The sequence below is a fragment of the Macaca mulatta genome, chromosome 5, assembly GCF_049350105.2.
Source record: "Macaca mulatta isolate MMU2019108-1 chromosome 5, T2T-MMU8v2.0, whole genome shotgun sequence".
Taxonomy (NCBI): domain Eukaryota; kingdom Metazoa; phylum Chordata; class Mammalia; order Primates; family Cercopithecidae; genus Macaca; species Macaca mulatta.
In genome coordinates, this window is record NC_133410.1 from 180,799,499 (window position 1) to 180,823,546 (window position 24,048).

Sequence of the window (24,048 nt, forward strand, 5' to 3'; positions counted from 1 at the left end):
TGCATAGTATTCCATGGTGTATATGTGCCACAGTTTCTTAATCCAATCTGTCACTGATGGACATTTGGGTTGATTCCAAGTCTTTGCTATTGTGAATAGTGCTGCAATAAACATACGTGTGCATGTGTCTTTATAGCAGCATAATTTATAATCCTTTGGGTATATCCCCAGTAATGGGATGGCTGGGTCATATGGTACATCTAGTTCTAGATCCTTGAGGAATCGCCATACTGTTTTCCATAATGGTTGAACTAGTTTACAATCCCACCAACAGTGTAAAAGTGTTCCTATTTCTCCACATCCTCTCCAGCAGCTGTTGTTTCCTGACTTTTTAATGATCGCCATTCTAACTGGTGTGAGATGGTATCTCATTGTGGTTTTGATTTGCATTTCTCTGATGGCCAGTGATGATGAGCATTTTTTCATGTGTCTGTTGGCTGTATGAATGTCTTCTTTTGAGAAATGTCTGTTCATATCCTTTGCCCACTTTTTGATGGGGTTGTTTGTTTTTTTCTTGTAAATTTGTTTGAGTTCTTTGTAGGTTCTGGATATTAGCCCTTTGCTTTCTCAGGCCACCCCTGTAAAAAACATCTGGGGTTCCCCCATATTGAATACAGGCAACAATCAGCCTATCCATCCACCCACTGACCAAACCACTTCATTCCACTTCTCTGTGAAAGGTGAGACATGCATGATGAGTAGTGGTACCTCTACTATAACAGAATCCAGGCTGAATCCAAAAGATGCCCTGACATATGACTCTAAGCCCCATGGTAAGCTGCCAGGAGTCCCTGAACATATTGTTTTTGCTAAATGTACACTGATGTGTTTTCCCTTACTCCAGATCCCTTACACATCAGTATACAATCCAGAAGAGGCCCTAATGGCATGACTGCCCTGCTGACTTACTTAAGACCATAGGCGACATGGTTATCTAATAAAACTGCATGGGTTTCTTATTGCAAAAATGATCTGTGAATCAAATGAAGTCACATTGAGCAGCAAAGATTCAGGGATGTATAATTCCGAGATCCACATCTACATTTAAATACCTGCAGCTTCTAATACTTGCAATTTTTGTTTTGTTTTGTTTTTAGCTCATCAGCTATTATTAGTGTTAGTGTATTTTATGTGTGGCCTAAGATAATTTTTCTTACAGTGTGGTCCAGGGAAGCCAAAAGATTGGATGCTCCTTGCCTGAACCATTGCATCATACTCAGAGAAAAGGCAAAATTCACCTGCAGATACTGAAAGCTATAAGATCATAAATGATGTATACATTCTTACATGTATACTTTCTTCTTTTGAGAATGCTTTATCACAGCTGGCCTGCAGTACCTAAATAAGATTCACTTAATAATTATTACCTTGATTTTAGTCATATTGTACCTCGAAAAGTATATTTTCATCTAAAGTGGCATGACACATTTCAAAAGTGTCCCATAATTCTGTATTTATATTAAAAAGTTAAAATTTCTAGGGTACAGATAAATTATTCTTCCTAAATGAACAGTATTATTGCTGAGTTGTATGAAGGCAATTTAGTAGTGACCATGGAACTGATGATTGACTTCTCGAATCAACACACATAGGGGAATCATGCGGTACCCTCTATGTAGGATGGGAAAAGAGGGAAATAGTGAGAGAGGAAGATTACTTCTACGCAGTCAATGTTGCACTTGACCGAATAACCTACACCACAACTGTTTGTGATTGTACTGCTCTTGTTAGAAATGTAAGGTATTATTAGTAGGTAGAAGCTGAAAGAGAATAGAAATGGCTACTTTCAATTAAAATGCAACTCCATTATGTTTTCATTATATCAGACTTTCATCCAGAAGATAGGATGTCTGTGTGAAATATTGCAACTCAAGTCCAGGTTTCATGGCCAGAAGCAATTGCTTTCAAGTCCTCTACAGAAGTTCGCATTCAGCTTCTTCAACTTGCTCCCTAATTGGCTTCCTCTATCTCTCCCTGTAATTGAAAAGTGTAAAGGAAACAACATACTCCCTTAGTTTAATAGGTTAACACCTGATGATTAAGAATTGTGTGAAAAAAGAGTACAGCAAATGAATGAATGATGATAAACATGTTTCAACCTTTAGGAAAGTTCGCCACTCAATATATCTAAAATTGGTTTTTGCCAATTTCAGAATTCAGAGAGGTAATCTATTTTGTTGGTTTTAGTGAAAACTCAATTTATCGTATACAATAGTAAGTATCGTATGGTAAACTCACAGTCCTTACCAGTGTAGATCAAGTGTTTCTGATTATTATTTAGTACTGTGAAGGTCCTTTTCTCCTGAGAGAAATAACATCATTAGTAGCAGATATCGAAAATCTTATTTCCAAATTCTTTAATCCACTTTTCATTTTAGGATCAGGGGAGTCCTACAAGGGAGCTGAAGACCAATATACATAGCAAAACAAAAACAAAACAAAACAACAACAAATGCCACAGTATTTCACATTAATGCTGAGCCTCTTATATTCTAAGGTTTGAAAAAGCTTACAGATTCTGGGTCTGTACTTAGCCTAAAGATTGAATGCAAGATAATAAGCTTTTTCCAAGACAGTGTATGATGAATAATATCAGCATATTCTATTCATTTTCAATGTCTGCAAATGGGGTTAACCCCCTTCTTTTGTTAGTGAGTCAAAAGGGGCAAAATTAAGCATATGGGTTGAGGAAGGGGCCCTGGATGATGGTTCCAATCAAATAACCAATGACACAATTTACAGGACTCCCTTTTCTCATTGTTGATGAGTGGTGGTGGTTAAATAGGTTTTTGGGCATCACCCTACCTTTGCATTTTGGCTTTCCCTTTACTAGCTGTGTGATCATGAACAAGTTATGTATCATACTTGTCATGTACTCTTGGGAAATTGAGTTTCTCTATGTAAAGCTTAGATGTCAGCTTGGTACAAAGTAAGCACTCAATAAATTTTGGCCATTATTATTCTGGCTATAAAATTCTAGAATTGAGCTAGATGAGAGTTAGTAATATCTCCAACAACTTTGAGTATAAAATTCAGACTTATAGTTCATAGATTATAAAACAACTTTAAAAATAATCATTTCTTTCCTCCAACCCTACTGCTTATGAATAGGTGCAACACTTTGGTGAGAACCTCCTTTTAAACCTTTACAAAGAGCAGAGCCACTATCTTCAGAGGCCTCAGAGGCCTCTCTCTGGTGTCTCTGTGAATTTATAAAGTTAATTCTGAAGTTGTACAACTAACATTTCAAAGAATGGCTCAATTACAGAACCCAACAAACTCTTTATATGAGAATTTAATAATTAATTTGATAATTTAAGTAATTTATAAATGTATTTGTTCACATTAATTAATGTTATTAAACAAACTTAATTAATGTATTTAATGTAATAATTTACCATTGGACCATCTCTGCTTCATTTGGCATTGCTCGCATTCTTCTTATCTGCCGCATGCTTTTCTCATCATTTCCTCCATGGGCTTTTCCTTGCACTTCTCTTCTGCTATTATATTTTTCTTAAATGTTGATGATCCTCAGGGTTCCACTCATTGCCCACAACTCATAATTGTGCACACTCTACCTGGGTGATCAGTTTCTTCATTCTGTACAATTAAACTCTTCTTAGGCCTCTGACCTGAACATTCAACAAACTACTGGACATCTGGAGCTAGAAGACACACTGATATTTCAAACTCAATGTGTCCACATTTTCTAATTTTAAATTTGAAAAGTTCACTTCCCCTCTTGATGACATCATCATCCATTGAAACTAGATACCTATGAATTGCTCTTATGATTCCTCTTTCTTCCTCACACCCCACATCCAGTCACTGAACAAATCTTGCCAAATTTACCTCCAAAGTACTTTGTGGAGTCATTATTTTCCTTCTCATTCCATTTGGCTGAGGCTTTAATTCACTTGCTTACATTCCTGAAAGGTCCTTATAGCTTGTTGTTCTGTTCTGTTCTTGTTGTCTAATCAAATCCATTACCAAAATAATATTTATAACAATCAAAACTGGCAGTCTTCCCTTTCTATTTATAACTTTTTCTCATGCAAAACATGTCAAAGTCCAGCCTCCCTGAAGAGGCCCTTGATGAGTTCTCTAGTTCATCTTTCTCTATAGTCCATATGACAAGTTTTGTCATGATAAAACCAAGATGCCAAATTTTCCTTCGCATGGCATATATTTATCACCCCTATGTTTTATTAAATAATGTTTTCACTATCTGAAATGTATCTCTGTAACAGTTCCCTTCTTTCTGTGTTTTTTCTTCTAGCTAGTTGCTAAGGCTCAAAGAGAGTAACATCTTCAGCCCACCTTCCCTGAAACCCTGCCACCTGCCACATCAGGCTACGCCATTTACTGTGTAGCCTTGAACAAATTACTTAAAAAAAATAAAAACAAAAAACACTCCATTATTCAGTTTCTCTGATAGTAAAATGAGAATAATAATAATAGTCTCACAGAGTGGTTGTGGGTATTAAGAGAATGCATAAAAAATGCTTACACAGTCACTTGCATTCCAAAGCCCATAACAATTGTTGGTTTCTACCTTTGGAATCATTCTTTGTTACTGCTATAGTACCCTGAATCAATACCACCGCAATTTTCATGTGACTTGACTGTGAGTTTATATCTATCTTTACTACCAATTAACTCTTTGAAGAAGGGAAGCGCCTGGGTCATAGTCAGAAAATTATTATACATTGAACCAATGTACATGTTCACGAATTTGCTCATCTCTGGAAATAGAGATCTTTCACATCTTCAAAACTAAGTGTATAAAAATAAATTTCAGTCATTAGGAGAATTTATTTCTTTGGTTCCTTTAATTAATTAAAGTGGTTGAGAGATTCTACAAATAGAAAATTTTACCATTGCACACTAATGATGTATGTCAGAAATAATGAAGCTCACAGAAACAAACTATACTTCTTTGCAATAATTATTTCCAAATGTTACAAACCCATGATCCATTATGTTATTCCCACTTGAGAGAGTTTTTAAGTAATTTAAGATGTGGTATTAATTATTTTAAACATGTTATTTGATTTTTCTGAGAAAAAAATTCAATAAAGCAGACAATGACATACTTAATAAAATTAAGACTGGGCATGGTGGCTCATGCCTGTAATTTCAGCCCTCTGTGGGTGGCCAAGGCAGGAGGATCCTTTGAGGCCAGAAGTTGGAGTCTAGCTTGGGTAAAACAGTAGGAGTCTGTCTCAACAAAAACTTAAAAAGTTAGCCCATTCTGGTGGCACACTTGTAGTCCTAGTTACTCTGGAGGCTGTGGGAGGATGACTTGAGCTTAGAATTTTGAGGTTACAGTGAGCTGTGATTGTATTACTGCACTTCAGCCTGGGCCACAGAGTAAGACCCTGTCTCTAAAACAAACAAATAAACAAAAACGAAATTAGCAGAACTTATCTAGCATCCATGTCAGGGGAGTCTTTTATTAAATGCAATAGGTATTCTATTTATTTAAATTGAAAAACCCTTTGATCACTAGGAATTTTGAATTCCAAGAGCATGAACCTACTAACATTTGAAAAAAGATAACGTTTCTTCCCTTAACACTGAGTGTCAGTAGCAGAATGGCATGGATTGGGAAGATAAATATTTATTGAACTATTTGATCCATTGTAATTTACAAAAGATTCAGAACTTTAATCAAAGAGTGTGTAGAGGATTCTGTCTTCTACCTATCTATCCCTAATCAAAGTGGACCAAAAAAGATACAATAAGAATGCTCAACTAATGGACAGAGTAAGACAGACTTGCTAGATAGATGAATTGATGGATAGATAGATGCATAGCACAAAAAGAATCATAGAGAATTTTTTTCTCCCAAAGCAATTTTTATTCAAGTTAAAACTGCAAATGTATGGCCTGTGTCCCCATGTAAGACTATAAGTTCCATAAAGGCAGACATAGGTGCTTGTTTTTGTCACTGCTATTTCCCCAATGCCTAGAATATACAATAATAGGATGTTAAGAATTCAAGAAAGAGGAAAAACATGCAAAGTGACCCATCAGTCAAAGACAGGTTTATTTTGGAGAATAAACCTGAGAGGGGCTTCTGGCCAATGTCAGTCAGGAGCACACTCCCTTAAAGACTATTAGGCCGGGCGCGGTGGCTCACGCCTGTAATCCCAGCACTTTGGGAGGCCGAGGCAGGCGGATCACGAGGTCAGGAGATAGAGACCATCCTGGCTAACACAGTGAAACCCTGTCTCTATAAAAATACAAAAAATTAACCAGGCATGGTGGCGGGTGCCTATAGTCCCAACTACTCCGGAGGCTGAAGCAGGAGAATGGCATGAACCCAGGAGGCGGAGCTTGCAGTGAACTGAGATCAGGCCACTGTACTCCAGCCTGGAGGACAGAGCGAGACTCCATCCCCCCACCAAAAAGACTAAGAGTATTTAAGTATTTAAGAGTTTAGGGCGATAGCTTATCACAGGCTTGCAATTTTTCTGTGTGGAGGAGAAGTTTATTGTGGGGTTGGAATGTCTGTGGTCGGGGGGAGGTTATCTCGGGGCTGACATCTCCCTGGTCAGAGGGGAGGTTATCTTGGGACTGTCATGTTTCTGGTTGGGGAAGGGTTTATCTTAAGATTGAAGTGTTTCTGGTTGGAGATGTCACTTGTGGTTCACAGTCATGCTGACATTAGCCATTAGGCTGATGCCCTTTTGGTTGGATTAGGCAGTTTTTTGATCAAGGGGAACATTAAAATCATGGTTCTTGTCCAAGATGGCGATGCTTCTGCTCTGTCAGGATGCTTAATTAATAATTAATATTTGCTAAATAAATTAATGAATCATAGATGAAAATAAACTTTCCTTCCATTTCTGAAATCAGAGACCATACTCCCTTAGCACTCATGACTGCAAGGGACTTCAGCTTCAGTCCTTGCCTTATCTTCAGAGCCCTTCTTATAAAGTTGTGAGTTTATCTCCAAACCTAATATGGGAAATCTAAAAAAAAAAAAAAAAAAAAAAAATCCAAATGTATGTAGTGTGAGCCTCCAAGATTTAACTTTTACGTAAGGACAAAAGGTCCTAGAGTTCTGTTAATTTGGTAACCTTGACAAAAATCAGAGACATTTTAAGAGCTTAAAAAGCTAGGCTGACCCACCTTTAGACATCTGGTATAATTGAAGACAATTTCAACTTCCATTAAGACCTTTGTTATGTGCAGACCCTGTCAAAAAAAAAATGAGATAAGCCTTATATAACTGTAAAAAGCAGCAATTCATCTGCATTCATTTTAACTTGAAACCTGCTGGTAGAAGATATGAATTAGATAATTTGACAGCATGTGTTTTGGTGGTTGTTATAGCTTATGAGAGACTTTGTAATGTTCTTTTTCCTCACTTTATATTACCAAAGGTCATATTTCCACATTCTGTATTACTAAAGATAATATCAAAAACTACATAGTTTTTGCCATTTATCAAAAAATAGTTTTCTGACACATTTTTATATAGATATGGTTGACAGATTAAAAACAGTTCATTAGTTAAATCTGAATTTCAGAAAAAATGTTTAATTGAACCAGTTTCCTGTTTTTATATTTTCTGTATCTGACAAATCTGTATAGATCTATATAAATACAAACTAAAAAAGTAGTTCTGTCCATCTCAATGTAAGTTTAGGAATGTAAATAAATAATTTCATTTGTAATCACCACATTGTCATATTTTTATTTGTCATTTTATATAAGATATATAATAATTGTATTCCTTCTACTGGAATTAAAATAGCAGTGCCTTGTCACCTTCAGATGTTACCTGACTAATTGCCAAACATAGATGAATTGAAGAGACTTATGATAGGCTTCCTTAAGTATATACTCAGTACATGAACACTGACATCCTTGTAGTAAGATCAACATGGGAAAAAATAACCAGCCTGTTTTTGAGTTAACAAATAGAAACAAATACCAGAGAGATCAAAACACTACACGTCTGTGTGAATAATTGTCCTCCTCCCCTCCCCCAACCTTGATATTTTTCTCTTACAATTAAATTTATTGTAAGAGAAAAAGATATGTCTGTCTGGTTACACTCAGATATCACTGAGTAGAGTCAGTGAAAAGAGACTTTGACTCAGACTTTGACTATTTTCTTGTCCAAAAAAAGTGAATAGAATAATACTACCAGCATTCAGAAGTTGCTGGGAGGATGAAAGAATATCACCTTTTTAGTCTGTAAACAGTTAAGCACAAAATTAATGCTATTTAGTTAGGTAACATCACTTGTGTATTTTTCTTATGGTTTCCCTCAAGGAATTAGAATTAGCTTCTGAGATTTCAGTTATAAAATTAATACCCCATGAATCCTAGCAGGAATGTGCAAAGCACTTTGAAAGAGTGGTGGTGGTCCCCAAACCTGTAAGATGGCATACCTGAGTGTAAGCAGAGAGGCGTGTCTTTTCTTTATATAAATTTAAGTGTAAACAGAAAATAGAAGTAGTGGGGAGGGAGAGTATTCACATAGGCATCACGTATTTTGATCTCGCTGGCATTTGTTTCTATGTTAACTCACAGATATGCTGGTTACTTTCTTCCCATGTTGGTCTTCCTACAAGGATGAAAAAGGTTGCTTACAAGGGTGGAAGCAGTTTCATTTCCATATATTTGCCTTCATTCGTGATTAACTTGAGTCTTTTGCTGAGATCTGCTGACACATCGGGTTTCCGAAGTTGCATGGCTCAGGCATACTTTTGATACATTTACCAAGATAATGAATGCCTTCATAAAGCCCCTAGACAGACCTGTTTTTTTGAGGTGGTGCTGATAACTCCATGTAGCCAATAATGTAATCTTCTTCTTATTTGAATTTCTACATACAGTCTGTGTTGGAAAAATTGTTTTAAGCCATGTAAAAAAAGTTCATGTAAATATGGTTATATCTGGCATTGAATATGGCTTAATTAATCTCATTTACTTCTAGTTTTTAGAATATCTCAGTTCTTTCATGTGTCAGAAATTAAGGTAGGAATTGTGCTAATTTTTTAATGGACCTATTAATAATGCAGGTAGGTTTATCATTTTGTACATCTACAAATAAACAAAATAATGTCCTCATGAATTAAGCTATACTATATAAAACGTACTGCATATATGTATTCTTCCAAAGAAACTTAATCTTTTGAGAGAAAAATATGTATGTTTCATTAACATTGCTCCTAAGGTTAATGTAAATTTACTATACTCCAGACTTTTAAGCCTTGATTGGCAATACTCATAATGCTCCACAAAATGATAAATACTAGTTTTTAAATTTTTATTCAGTATTAACTGAAGACATGAAATGATACTCAAAATGTGTCTCAAAAATTATTTTGTCTTTTATTATGAAACTTTAAAAAATACCAGGGAAATAGTATCTATAAATACTTATTATAAAAGTAGAATATTGGCGGGACACAGTGGCTCAAGCCTGTAATCCCAGAACTTTGGGAGGCCAAGGTAGGCGGATGATGAGATCAGGAGTTCAAAACTAGTCTGGCCAACATAGTAAAACCCCGTCTCCACTAAAAATACAAAAAAATTAGCCGGGTGTGGTGGTGTGTGCTTGTAATCCCTGCTACTCGGGAGGCTGAGGCAAGAGAATTGCATGAACCTGGGAGGCGGAGGTTGCAGTGAGCCGAGATTGCGCCATTGCACTCCAGCCCCGGCAACACTGCGAGACTCCATCTCAAAACCAACAACAACAACAAAAAACATATAATGGTAGAATATTAATCTGGAACCCTGCAAACTTGCAGTGGTTTTGTGGCACACCAATAAGTTTTCAATACCTCACATCACCTTTAAGCTCTGCTGATTTCTCATATAAAAAGGTCTAGAGATAGTTCCAACGTAACAGATCACAAAGCTCATATAAAACAGCAAGGATGTTGTCAAGTGCTGTGACTGTGATACTTTTCCAGTCACCTTTAACCAAAAGAGCCGCCTGAATTATCTGCTGTATGATATTCTAATAAAGAGTTCTAATATGGAAGTTATAGTTCTTAAATAAGTCCTTGTTGCGTGTGAAAGCAGCACTTGACAGTTCCAGAGCCCGAGGAGAATCCTCAGGCATAGACCCTGATGCTTGAAAGCAGGGAAGCCGAGTCAAGGAAAAAGGACCTTGCTTCAGCCTCTACTTCCATGTTCAGAAGAAGAAATACCATCACGTTACCAGCATCAGAAAGGTTGCTGGGAAGGTGAAAAGGTATTACCAAAAAGATGTTTCCAAACTGTTTAGTTGGAAACAGTTAAGCACACAATTAATGTTAATTAATTCGATAACACTAATTGTGTATTTATCTTAAAAATACAGGAAACTAAACACGCGATTACTGAAATGCCAGTGATTTGATGGAATTCAAATTAACCATATTTTGAGATAAATTAGAAAGATGTTTGGTTTTGTTGTTTTTTAAAAAATTGATGTATATTCAGATGAATAAAGATTATTATAATTTATAGTTACTACTCGAGAAGTTTTTCTTTTATCCTAGAACTTTACTGCTAATATCATAAATTATCAATAATAATAATGTACAATGTGAAAAAATATACTGCATGTACATTGATTTATAACATGTACCCATTATAAGCCAAAATTTTTGAGAAATATATTTTTGAGAGACTATACATTAAAAACTGGATGAAGTTGATGTTTATATTTTATTTTTATGAAAATGAGTATAGAAATTCATTTTATTAAGTGTTTTATGTTCAAGGTTTCATGTAATTCCCTTAAATATTCAACACCAAAAGGAATCAGTCTAAGATCTATATTATTCTGGTGGAATTTAGTTTTTAGTTTATTTTTATTTTCACTTAGTTTTTAGAATAACAAAAAATATTTTACTCAAATATAAGATTTACAGAAGTTTCCAGACAAGCCATACAAAATGGTCACAAACTATTTTTGAAGGGGGTCATCTATACTTGACAGCAAAGTCATAGTGTTATTATTGAGAGCTGTGATGTTTGTTTAACTTTCCCATTCTGGTTCAAACAATCAAGTTTGTCCATCTTCAGCATCTAAATAAAGTTAGACCTGGCTAGGGAACATATTCTAAAGAACTGGTTAGCTGTTTTTAACCAATGCAATTAGATCACCAAAAAAAGTGGGAAAGGAGCTCATAAATTAAAATAAAACCACCTCCCCCCTCAAAAACTAAAACAAAATAAAATGAAAAACACCCATGCCCCTGCAGTTAACCTGACAACTACCTTAATTCACAGTGCTTTACACTTAAACCAGGATTGGGGAAATGAATAAAAGCAGAGAGGGGCCACTGCTTTTAAACGTTTCCCAACAGTCCAGATGACACTTCTGGCCTCTACTCATACTTTACAACAGTGAATCAGGACAAGACATAGATTTGCTAACGTGCATTTAATCACCAAATGACTGAAGAAGTCTGGGCTTTTATTCTGTAATGTTTCTAAGACTGGGCCCCTTAAATGCAAACCAAAAGAAAGAAGTCTTGGCAGAACAACAGAAGTGATGCATACTTGATGATCGGATCAATTTAAATATTATTAATGGCAGATAGCCTGGTCCCTGCTCCAGCAGTTTCTATGGCTTGGGCTTCGTTGGTCTTCCACTGCTCCTCTATATAATTTGCTAATGGATCATCTGGATTGGGAGCATTTAACAAGGCCTGGATCGATAGAAGAACTGTGTGGATCTGCAGGGCTGGGGAACACTTACCTTTCAAAATATCTAAACATATTCTCCCCAACTTGTCTACATTAGGATGACAAACTTTGGTCATGAAGCGCACTTTAGGGGCTGCTATTGGGTATTCTTCTGGAAGAAATAGTTCAAGTTTGAAAGTCCTTCCTTCAAAGGGGGAATCCCGGGGGCCGGCAATGACCACGTGAAAATAATGGGTGTTGCTCTCATATGGTTGTGCTTTGATGCTAGGAACTGGTTCTGCCAGCAAACACTGGGTTTCCTTGATGATCCTGCGGGGCAGCCCAGCCATCCTGTCAGGTCCCAAGTTGGGCCTCTGGTCTCTAACTTCTAGTTTGTATATCCTTGTTTTTAATGTACAAAGATATACACTTTAGTAGGAAAAAAAAAAAAAAACAAACGGTTGTCACTGTTTAATATGCGTCAATTAACATAAGTAATCTATTTTAATGGTATTTCAGAACAACAAAGAGCTCTTTCCTTAAAGCTTTAAAAATGTAATTGAAATCTGAAAACATATTCCGTATAATTTACCATGAAAGGGAAGAGACACTCTAATATAGTCATATTGAATTTTTTTGTTTTGTTTATTACAATAGACATTTAGAACATGTTATCCTTAAAGTAATTTCAGTTGCTTTGCTGATTTTTCAGCTTGTCAGATTGTTTATTCCTTTTCCTTTTTGCAATAGAATGATAATGAGAATAAATTTTGTTTTGTGTGAAAATAAATTTATTTCTATAACAGTTAAATTAAAGAGATAATCTGATAAATCTGAATGTTATTTTAACAGTTTGTGCTCCTGTCATACTTTGAACTGTGAATTTTATTCAACTGCCCTCTATCAGGCAAGCTTTATGAATTCCTGCATTTTGATGAAGGCATTGTAACAGAACAATAAAGTGAGGTAGAATAAACCTTTAAAAATTCCTGTGAAGATTATACTTATTTTTTATTATTTGTTATTTTCTGCCAGAATTTTGGACAAAGAAGTTAAGACCTATGCTTTGGATGAAATACAAATTATTATCTCCTTTAAAGCTATTTCCATTTGTCTTTTTGTAATGAAAAGCTTGTTGATATATAATTCACATAGCATGAAATTGACCATATAAAGTATACAATTCAGAGGTTTTTAGAATATTTATGGAGTTGTGCAACCATCATCACTATCCAATTATATAATATTTTCATCATCCCCAAAAGGAACCCCATGCCCAAGAGCAGTCACTCCCATTCCTCCCTACTCCCGGTTTTCTGGTAACCAGTAATCTACCTTCTGTCTCTTTGGATTTGCCTGTTCTGGAGACTTTATATAAATGGAATGATTAAATATGTAGTATTTTGTGGCTTTCTTTTTTCCTTTATTATATTATTCTGAAGTTAGTTCATTTTGTACCATGTATCAATATTTAATTCCTTTTTATGAGCTATAACAATAATGAAATATGATATGGATATATCACATCTGTTTATTGGTTCATCAGTTGATGGACATTTAGATTGTTTCCACTTTTTGACTATTATCAACAATGCAAACATGAACATTGATGTGTCAGTGATTATAAAGACAGATATTTGTATTCCACTTGGGTACATACTTAGGAGTCAAATTGCTGCAGCGTATGGTAACTTTATGTGTAATATTTTGAGGACCGGCCAAACAGCTTTGCAAAATGACTGCTTCATTTTAAAGCTAGAAATTTATGAGAATTTCCATTTTTTTCATGTTTTATCTATATTTTCATTGTTTCCTTTTTTTTTTTTTTTTTTTTTTTTTTTTTGGAGATGGAGTGTCACTCTTGTTGCCCAGACTGGGTGGAGTGCAGTGGCACAATCTTGGCTCACTGCAGCCTCCACCTCCCAGCTTCATGCGATTCACTTGCCTCAGCCTCCAAAGTAGCTGGAACTACATACAGGTCAACCACCATGCCTGGCTAATTTTTGGAGTTTTAGTAGAGACAGGGGTTTTTACCATGTTGGCAAGACTGGTCTCAAGCTCCTAACCTCAGGTGATGCACCTGCCTTGGCCTACCAAAGTGCTGGGATTACAGGCATGAGCCACCGTGCTCGGCCGATATTGTCTTATTTTTTTAAGTTTTATTATTCTATTAGGTGTGAGGTAGTATCTCACTGAGGTTTTGATTTACATTTACCTAATGAATAATGATGTTGAGCATTGTTTTATGTACTCATCAGTCTTTTGTCTTTCTTCTTGGGAGAAATATGTACTCCAGCCTTTTGCCTATTTTTTAACTTGTTCTTTCATTGTTGAGTTGTAATAAATCTTAATATATTCTGAGTACAAGTAATGTATCAAATATATAATTTGTAAGCATATTCTTCTACTGTGTGTATTGTTTTTTCATTTATGTGTCCTTTAATACACTAATTTTAAAATTTTTGTAAAGTTCAGTTTTCTAAATGTTTTTGGTGTTATGTCTAAGCAATCGTTGCCTAACAAAACTTTGTGAAAAGTTTCCCCTATGTTCTCTCTTCTAAAAGTTTTGTAATTTTGGCTTTTACACTTAGGTTTAAATCCACTTTAGGTTCATTTTTGCCTACTGTGTGAAGTAGAGGGTCCAAATAAATTCTTTGCCTGAAGAACATTGAAAAGACTCTTCTTTTCAACACATAATTGGGTTGAAAAGGTCATTGTGAAAAGACTATTTTCACATAATTCTTAAAAGACTGTTATTTCCCCATTAAATATGTTTGGAATTCAAATCTGAAATCAAATGATCATAAATGTAAGCTATATTTCTGGATGCTCAATTCTATTCATTTGTCTGTTCTTATGTTAGTACATACTGTATTGATTATTATAGTTCTGTAATAAATCTGGCTATCAGGAAGTATGAATCTTCCAACTTTGATATTCTTTTTAAATGTTACTTTGGCTATTCTGGAGCCATTACATTCTCATATATATTTTAGGATCAGCTGGTCAATTTTTTTAGAAAAAAGTAATTGATTTTTTTGGTAGACATTGCATTGAATCTGTGTACCAAATTGGAGAGTATTGCCATCTTAACAGTATTGTCTTCCAGTTTTTTTCATTTATTTAGATTTTCTATAATTTTTTCAACAAAATTTTGTAGTCTTCAGTGTACAATTATTGAATTTTGTTAAATTTATTTATAAGTATTTAATTGTTTTTTGTGCTATTATAAATAAAATTATTTTCTTCATTTCAGTTTTATATTTTTCATTACTAATGTATAGACATCCAATTGATTTTTGGATATGGACTTCAAATTCTGCAATCTTGCTGGAATTATTAGTTCTAATTTTTGTGTGAAGTTCTCAGGATTCTCTATATACAAGAGCATGCCATCTGTGAGTAGTCACCTCTTTCCAATCTGAATACTTACTTCCTTTCCTTGCCTAATTGTCCTGGCTAGAATCTACAGGACAATGTGGAATACAAAGGTAAGACAGACATCCTTGTCTTATTTCTGATCTAAGATGGAGAGCATGTAGTCTTTCCTGCTTAAGTGTGATATTAGCTGTGGATAATCAAGTTTAGGAAGTTCTCTTCTATTTGGTAGATGCTTTTCATCAGGTTCAGGAGTTCCCTTCTATTCTTATTTCTTGAAAGCTTTTATCATGTAAGGATGATAGATTTGTCAAGTACTTTTCTACTTCTATGAAAATGCTCATGTAGTTTTTGTCCTTTATTGATATGGTGTGTTATATTGATTGATTTTTGGATGTTGTATCAACCTTGCATTCCTAGTGTAGTAAACACTAGGCAATGGAGTGTAAGTCATTAAATATGGGTCTGCATTTGGTTTGTTAGTATTTTTTTGAGGATTTTTATGTGTATATTAATTAGAGATGTTAATGTATAGATTTTTTTTCTCTTGTGATAGTTGTCTGGTTTTGGTATCAAGGTAATATATAGAATAAGTTCAAAGTTTTCCTTCCTTTTCTACTTTTTGCAAGAGTTTGTTAAAAACTGGTATTAATTAAATGTTTGATAGAGTGCATCAGTGAAGCAAGTGAAGTGAAGTAGGGTCCAAACTTTTCACTGTGGGTAGTTTTCCTAATTCCTGTTTCAATCTCTTTACTTGTTATAGACCTTTCCAGATTTTTTATTTATTCTTGAGTCAGTTTTGGTAGTTTGTGTTTGTCTAAAAATTTATCCTTTTAATCTAGGTTATCTAATTTGCAAGAGCACAATAGTTCAGAGTATTCCCTCTTATTTTTTTTTTAATTTCATTAAAGTCAGTAACAATGCTGCTTTTTTCATTCTTGATTTAGTAATTTGCATTTTCTCTCATTTCATCTTGTTTCATCTAGCTAAAAGTGTGGCAATTTTGTTAAACTTTTGGTTTTATTGGTTTTCTTTTTTTTTTTCTACTGTCTATTCATTAATTTCTACTCTTAATGCTATTATTTCCTTCTTTCTCGTTGCTTTGTGTTTAGCTTGCATTTTTACTTTTTCTAGTTTCTTTAGATTGAAGGTTAGGTTAGTGATTTGAAATTCTTCTTGTTTTATACTGGCATTTACAAATATAAATTTCCCTTTACAGAATGCTTTAGCTGCATCCCCAAACATTTGTTCATTTTATTAGAGGGAGGGCCTCACTATGTTGCTCAGCCTGACCTTGAGCTCCTGGGCTCAATTGTTCCTTCTGTTTCAGCCTCTGAGTAACTGAAATTATAGGCATGGGCCACTATGACTGGCTAAGGTTTGTTGTGTTGTGTTTTTACTTTCACTCATGTAAATTATGTTGTAATTTTTCGTGTGTGTGTGTTTTACCTATTGGTTATTTAGAAGTGTGTTCTTTAATTTTCATACATGTTTAAGTTTTCTAATTATTCTTCTGTTATTGATTTTTGTTTTTAATTGTGTTGTGTTTGCAGAAGAGATGATGAACTATTTAATACCTTTTAAATTTATCGAGGTATGTTTTATAGCCTAGCATATGGTTTATCAAGGCACTCATGAGTACCTGACAAGAATGTCTTAATATATTCTGCTGTGATTGCATATTCTATAGATTATGGTTATACATGGTACCTAGTGCTGTTTAAGTCTTCTGTTTTCTTCATGATCTCCTGCCTAATTGTTCTATTCATTGTTGGAAGTGCAACATTGAAATCTTCAGTGTTTATCACTGAATTGTCAATTAGTCCTTCAGTTTTCTTAGTTTTTGCTGTGTGTACTTTGAGACTTTTTCCTGGGGTTCAAATGTATTTATACTTGTTATATCTTCCTGAATAATTGACCCTTTTTTCATTATAAAAAATATATATATATTTTGCTTTTATATCAGTTTTTGTTTTACAATCTATTTTTTAAAATATCGATAACAGCTCCCAGTTACCATTTGTATAGTTTATCTCATTTTTGTCTTTTTACCATCAACCTATTGTGTCTTTGAATCTTGTGGACGAAATATCATTGGATCATTTTTATAAAATCCATTATTCCAAAGTCTTCCTTTTCATTGGAGTTTTACTTAATTACTTAATTGACTTTTGATGTAATTACTGGTAAGATATAATTTGTACATTATTTATTTTTAACTTATCTTTTGCTTCTTTGTTCCTCTATTCCTCCATTACTGTTTTTTCTTGGGTTACATATACATATTTGAAGTGTACTATTTATTACATTTATTGTTTATACACACACGCAAATATATCTATTTTTTTTCCAAAGGTTGTAGTAGAAATTACAATTAACTTAAAACAATCTAGTTCACATTAGTATCAACTAAAGTCAATATTATACAAAAATTTGCTATAAAAGAGCTTTCTTCTGTGTACTCCTGCATTGTGCTATTATTTAATCCCAAATTGTATCTTTATTCATTATATAAGCTGAAAAACACAGTTTTATAATTATAGCTTTATTCAATGCCTTTTAAATCAGATAGGAGAATTAAAAAATTACAAAATACAAAATACAAAATTTAATACAAATACAGAAATTGATGATAATTTTTATATTTACCTATTGCCTTAATCAATTCAGACCGCTATAACAAAAATACATAGACTGAGTGGCCTAAAGAGCATACATATTTTTTCACAGTTCTGGAGTCTGGAAAGTCCAAGATCAAAGTACTGGCAGATCTGATGTCTGGTAAAGACACTTTCTCTGGTTTTAAGATGACCATCTTCTCATTATACCCTCACATGGTAGAGGGCAGAAAGACAGGAAGCAAGCTCTCTCTTGTCTCTTCATAAGAATATTGTTATAATCATTCTTCAGAGAGACAGAATGATTATAACCATCATTATAACCTGATTATAACAGGGAAAGGGAGAGAGAGAAAGAGAGAGAGAGGTGAGAAGGGATTTATTAGGGTAATTCTCTCACTCAATTATGGAGATTGAGAAGTTCCATGATAAGCTGCAAGCTGGAGAACCAGAGAAGTAAGCATTATGGCTCAGCCTAAGTCTGAAAGCCTCAGAACCAGGGAAGCCAATGGAGTAACTCAACTGCTAGTTCAAGTTTCAGAGTCCAAAGGCTGGAGAATCTGGAGTTCTGACATCCGCAGACAGAGGAAGCATGTCCCATTTCCAGAAGAGGGAGAAAAATTTACCCTCTGCTTTTTCGTTATAATCTTGCTCCCAGCCAATTGGATAGTTTCTACCCACATTGAAGGCAGATCTTCACCACTCAACCTACCAACTCAAAGGACAATCTACTCCAGAAGTACCCTCATAGATACACCTGGAGAATCCAATCATTCTAATCAAATGCCAAATCATCTGAGTTTCCTTTTCAGCAGAGGAGAGATAGGCTCAAAGCCTACTGAAGCATTAAGAATAATTAATGTTTTACCAACTATCTGTGTATATTTTAATCCAGTCAGGTTGACAGCCAAAGTTGATTATCACAGGTACTAATACCATCCTGAGGGCCCCACCCTCATAATATTACCTCCCAAAAGGCCCACCTCCAAATACCATTCCATGGGAGTATGGTTTCAACACAGAATTTGGAGCAGAGTGTACACAAACATGTACTTCATACCACCTATGTAGTAATCTTTAATAATAGTCCCTTTTATTTTTTCCTGTGAAGGCACGTTTTAATCTATTGTCTTTTCATTTCAACCTAAAGTTTCTTTCTTTGGTATTTTCTGTAGTACAGGTATGCCAGGAATGAAATCACTAAGTTTTTGTTTATTTGAGAATATTTTATTTTCGCTTTCATTTTTGAAAAATTGATTTTCTGAATATAAACTTTTTGGTTGACTTTATTTTCTTCTTATACTTTGAATATGCTACTACCTCCTGAACTCTGTCCTTTTGGATTAGAAGTCAGCTATTAATCTTACTGAAGATACCTTATACCCAATGAGTCATTTTCTCTTACTGCTTTTTATCTTCTTTTTTTGTCTTTATCTTTTACAGTTTGTATATGATTTGTCTAAATGTGACTCTTTCAGTTTTTCTTACTTATAATTCACTGAGTTTCTTTTATATGTAGATTGACTTTCTAATCAAATTTAAGATATATTGGTAATTATTTCTTCAAATCCTCTCTAAGCAGTCCATGATCTTGTCCCCTCTCTCTTCACCTTCTTCTGCCAAGTCTACATTTCCTTCAGTTTTTATAAACTAAAATGTTCTTCCTATTACTGAACATTGTTTTAGCTATCCTGCCTCTGTTTTTTTGCTCATGCTGTATCCTCATTCTCTGACATTTTCAAACAACTTCTATTTGTTCTTCAAACTTCATCTTTACCGTAAACATTACTTTCCTCTCAAATACATTTTTTCTCCACAATCTAATACAAATGTACCGCTTTTAAAGCAGTCATACCTTTCATCACAAAGTATAGTTATTCATTTGCATGTTGAATACGATCAAAATAGGCAGGATTTTTATGTCCTCTGTGTTTTATTTCTCCTAACAAATCTAAGTTTTACTTTGTTATCACCATTTTTAACAGATAAATCCTATTTTAACATCCCAATATAGTACTTAGCCCCAGTTTTGCTTGTTCCAGAGCTCATGAGCTCAGCCACTTGGCTCTAAGATTCGTGAGTACAGTAGGAGAGTTTAACATAGATGGAGCATCTGTCTGCTGTTGTTCTATTTGTTCATTTGTTTTAGAAATACCATATATTGGTCAATTTAAAATCATAGAATGCCATGCTCTAGTGCTTTGAATATTTGAATCAATTCTAGTTGTCACTTCAAAGTTGCTAATCTTCATTTTGGTGGTTCTTTTAGTGTAAGATAAAATTTACATATGTGAGCCACAGAAAGTATTTTTGTGCAAGAATAAAGACATTTATTAGGAAAGTTATTTAGAAAATTACAGTAACCTTGGTAAGGTATTTACTTCAACATCCAAGAGACGTTACATATTCAAACGGAGGTCTTTTCAAATGCAACCTAGCTTATTTCACTGAGATTTGGCATTAGCATTTTATCTGCTTCAACTAAATTGTAATTTGCTGTATTAGTGTATCCGTTCCCCATTAGACTACTTTCTGGAATTCATGTTCATCTGTTAAAAGAGATGCCCGTGTCCTAGTACTAAAACCATAATGTTGATGAGAAAAAAATTTGAGGAAATAACCTACCTCCTATGTAGGATATCTAATTTTATGCACACTATATTTAGTGTTAGCAGCCTGCTTCGGGGGGTAGTGGGTAGCATACTTACATGACATACCCACCCAAAAAATGAAATCATGATCTATATTATTATTTAAAAATAAGCAACCAGAAAAGCTGTGCTGTATCTATATTTTTGGTGAACTTTATTTTCTTGTTTTTTCCAATTCCTAACATTTCTAATAGCTTACAGTTAGTTTTTAAAAATCCTCCAAATTTAAAATTTAGAAATGTATCATTATATGTTTTTATTAGACAAGACATAATTTCAGGAACTATGACCTACATTTTAGTTTTGTTCACATGAAATTCTTTAGGATTGTATGGAATAAGACATCTCTACCTACTTCCTATTTTAATACATATTTGAAAGTTTTTCTGACACATTTAGTAATAAAAGTTAATGTATTAAATGTTTCCCAACTGGGATAAAATTTATTAACTATGTCTAATTCAAAATGTTTTAAAAATAACAGCAGAAAAAAAGAGAGAGAGAAAAGGAAAGATATAATTAGAGTAGAAATCATTGATGTAGAAAAGAAGTACTCAGTGGTGCATTTCAACAAATCAGTAATTTTCTTCTTTCAAAAGATTAATGAATGGTCAAATTCTTGAAGATTTATTGCAGAAATTATGGGAATGCATATTTATTAAAAGGGTAGAAATTAAGTAGTAAATGTAAATAAAAGTTCAGTTGAAAATTGTAATAAGTTCTGTTTATGTAGCAATTGAAATAAAATGAGTAGATACATACAACACATAAGGTAATGCTAAAATCCAAGCTCAGTATATTGGCTGCATCTGAGGAAGGTAGGAGGTAAATAAAATCATAGAGAACTACATGGCTTTAGTCTTCAGCTTTATGTTAAGTTTTATTTCTTAATCAATAAAAAAAATTATGTAAAACAAATATGACTTACATAACAGTATTTGACAAACCCAGATGGTGGATAGATAGCTTTTTATATGCTTAATATTTTCTCACTGTAATATATCAAATTAGTTGAGTAAAGGGCTGCTGGAAGACAATAAAACTACCTTAGTTTAGAAATACCTATTACTAAAAAAGAAAATTCCTTTAGTTCATGATTTTAAAAAATAACACTTGCTAGTTTTTCTTTAAAAATTATAGCTTTATGTTTCCATTTGACCATTTGAATTTAATTTAGTGACAGATCCACACTGTATGACAGATTGCCTGGAAGTGATGAATGATGTACTTTCTCACTCTTGTAGTTGAATGCAAAAAACTGTCGATGGAGCAATTTCTGCAATTTTAATTTTATTTATCACTTATTATTTAAATTTCCTTTAGCAAAATAAAGGTCACTACCTTTTTAACCCAAAGAAAATAACATAAAACATTTTAGGGGCCTGTCGTTTAATATTTTAAAAATTGATTTATTTTTCAAATGTTGTAATCTAATAGCCTGTTTGCAATTGATGCTTTTAACATACTCTTGGGTGATCATGGATTGTTTATGAAATAGAGCTGCTATGGACTATTTAAAATTTGATTAACAGAACAAAAGCCATGTTACAGTAATGCTCCCGTACTCATGCTTGTGCTCTCTGCAGTTTGAGTTACCCACAGTCATTGGCAGTCTGAAAATATTAAATAGAAAATTTCAGAAATAAACAATTCATAAGTTTTAAATTATGTACCACTCTGAGTAGTGTGATAAAATCTCACAACTACCTGCTCAGTCTTACCCAGGGTATGAATCATCCCTTTGTCCAGCATGTCTATGCAGCATGTGCTACCTGCCCAATAGCCACTTAGTAGTCATCTCAGTTATCTGTTAGAAAAGCATAGTTTATACAAATTCAGTGCTGTCTATGGTTTTGGATATCCACTGGGGGTCTTGATACATATCCCTCCTGGATAAGGGGGGACTACTGTATTTCTGGAAATAATAAGTATAATTATGACTTAAAATGCGATGTTTTGTTCAAATGAGACGCATAAAGCAAAAAGGCTTAATTAGTAGTGTTAAATTTAAACAAAGAGTAAGATAAAAATGCAAAAAGACTTTACACTGAGGCTCCTAGGAGCTTTGATTACAAATAGGGCATGTAAATCAGAAATGTTGGCATTCCTAAACAAGTCATACAGTGAGTTAAAGCACTCTTATGAAAAAAAAGAATAGAGAAGAAAAGTGGTTAATTGTGTTAAAAACAAGTCAATATTATGTATATTTTAAATGAGTTAAATTACTTCAGTGTTAAAAACTAATTTATAGACTAGGTAAATGAGAACCATCATATTCAAATTTCAATAAGCTCAATATCATTGTGGATGTGGGCAACTGTCTTGGTCCATTTGTGCTGCTATAACAAAATACCATAGACTAAATAATTTATAAGGAATATAAATTTATTCCTCACAGTTCTGAAGGCTGGAAAGTCCAGGATCTAGGTGGCAGCATATTTGCTGTCTGCTGAGGGTCTGGTCTCTGCTTTCAAGACAGTTCCTTGAAGAGCGTCTATGAGAGGAGAGGAACGCTGTGTCCTCACCTTGCAGAAAGAAGAGCAAGAGGGATGAACACTGTGAGAAGCCACTTCTATTCTTTTTCTTTTTCTTTTTAATAGAGATGGGGTCTTGCTCTTTTGCCCAGAGCTGAAAGTCCGTGTCATGATCATAACTCCCTGCTGCCTTGAACTCTTGGGCTAAAGCAATCCTCTCACCTCAGGCTCTGGAGGAGCTGATATTACAGGTGTGAACCACTGTGCCTGGCTCAGAAGCCTCCTTCATAAGGGCTTTAATCTCATGCACAAGTGGAGGAGGCTTTATGACTTGATTACCTCTTAAAGGCAGGTCCCTGTTAATACCATCAAATTGGCCATTACATTTTAACATCTGAATTTTGGAGGGACACATTCAAACCATAGCAACAACTAAGAAGCTTCTGGTGACACTGGGAATGTTTGTAAGATGACAAACATAATTTCTAAACAACTGATCTCTTACTACTGTTTGTTTGTGAACTTTGTTTTGCCAAACACATAGAAAGGATTTTGTATTGACTCATCAGATAATGCACATTGCCTATTACTAGACAGAGGGAATATGTAATGATTTCAAGAATTTCACTTTATAAAGCCTTAAAGGAACAAAAATAAGTTCCTTTTCCAATTGATTTCCAATATTGATTGAAAGGACACAATAGTGAGTAAAATAAGATAATGCTACTCAACTTTTTATCTCAAAAAACTTTAAATAGTTTTATTTTTATTTACTTATTTATTTATTTATTTATTTATTTTTTCAAGATGGAGCCTTGCTCTGTTGCCCAGGCTGGAATGCAGTGGCATGATCTCGGCTCACTGCAAACTCTGCCTCCCGGGTTCAAGCGATTCTCCTGCCTCAGCCTCCCGAGTAGCTGAGATTACAGACGCATGCCACCACACCCAGCTAATTTTCTTATTTTTAGTAGAGACAGAGTGTCACCGTATTGGTCAGGCTGGTCTCAAACTCCTGAGCTCAGGTGATCTGCTCACCTGGGCCTCCCAAAGTGCTGGGATTACAGACATGAGCCACCACACCCGGCCTAAATAGTTATTTTAAGTAAAAATTGTTACTTACACATACCAGAATTTTTAGAAACATTCTCATTACACTATCAAGACAAATTAAGCTTTGAAAAAATATAAAATGTTAGATCTTCAGTTTCTCTTAGAGAAGTAAAAACTTCTCTCAGAAGTATTTAAAGTATTTCTTATTCTTTTTTTTTTTTTCTT

The 24,048-nt window shown here is 34.2% G+C and overlaps 1 protein-coding gene and 1 pseudogene across 2 annotated transcripts in view; one reads left to right on the forward strand and one right to left on the reverse strand.

Moving 5' to 3' along the window:
- The window catches only part of GALNTL6 (polypeptide N-acetylgalactosaminyltransferase like 6), a 1,218,179-nt gene that overhangs the window by 536,458 nt on the left and 657,673 nt on the right, over positions 1–24,048 (forward strand). The window lies entirely within an intron of this gene.
- Positions 11,544–12,002, reverse strand: LOC696017 (ubiquitin-conjugating enzyme E2 N pseudogene; annotated as a pseudogene).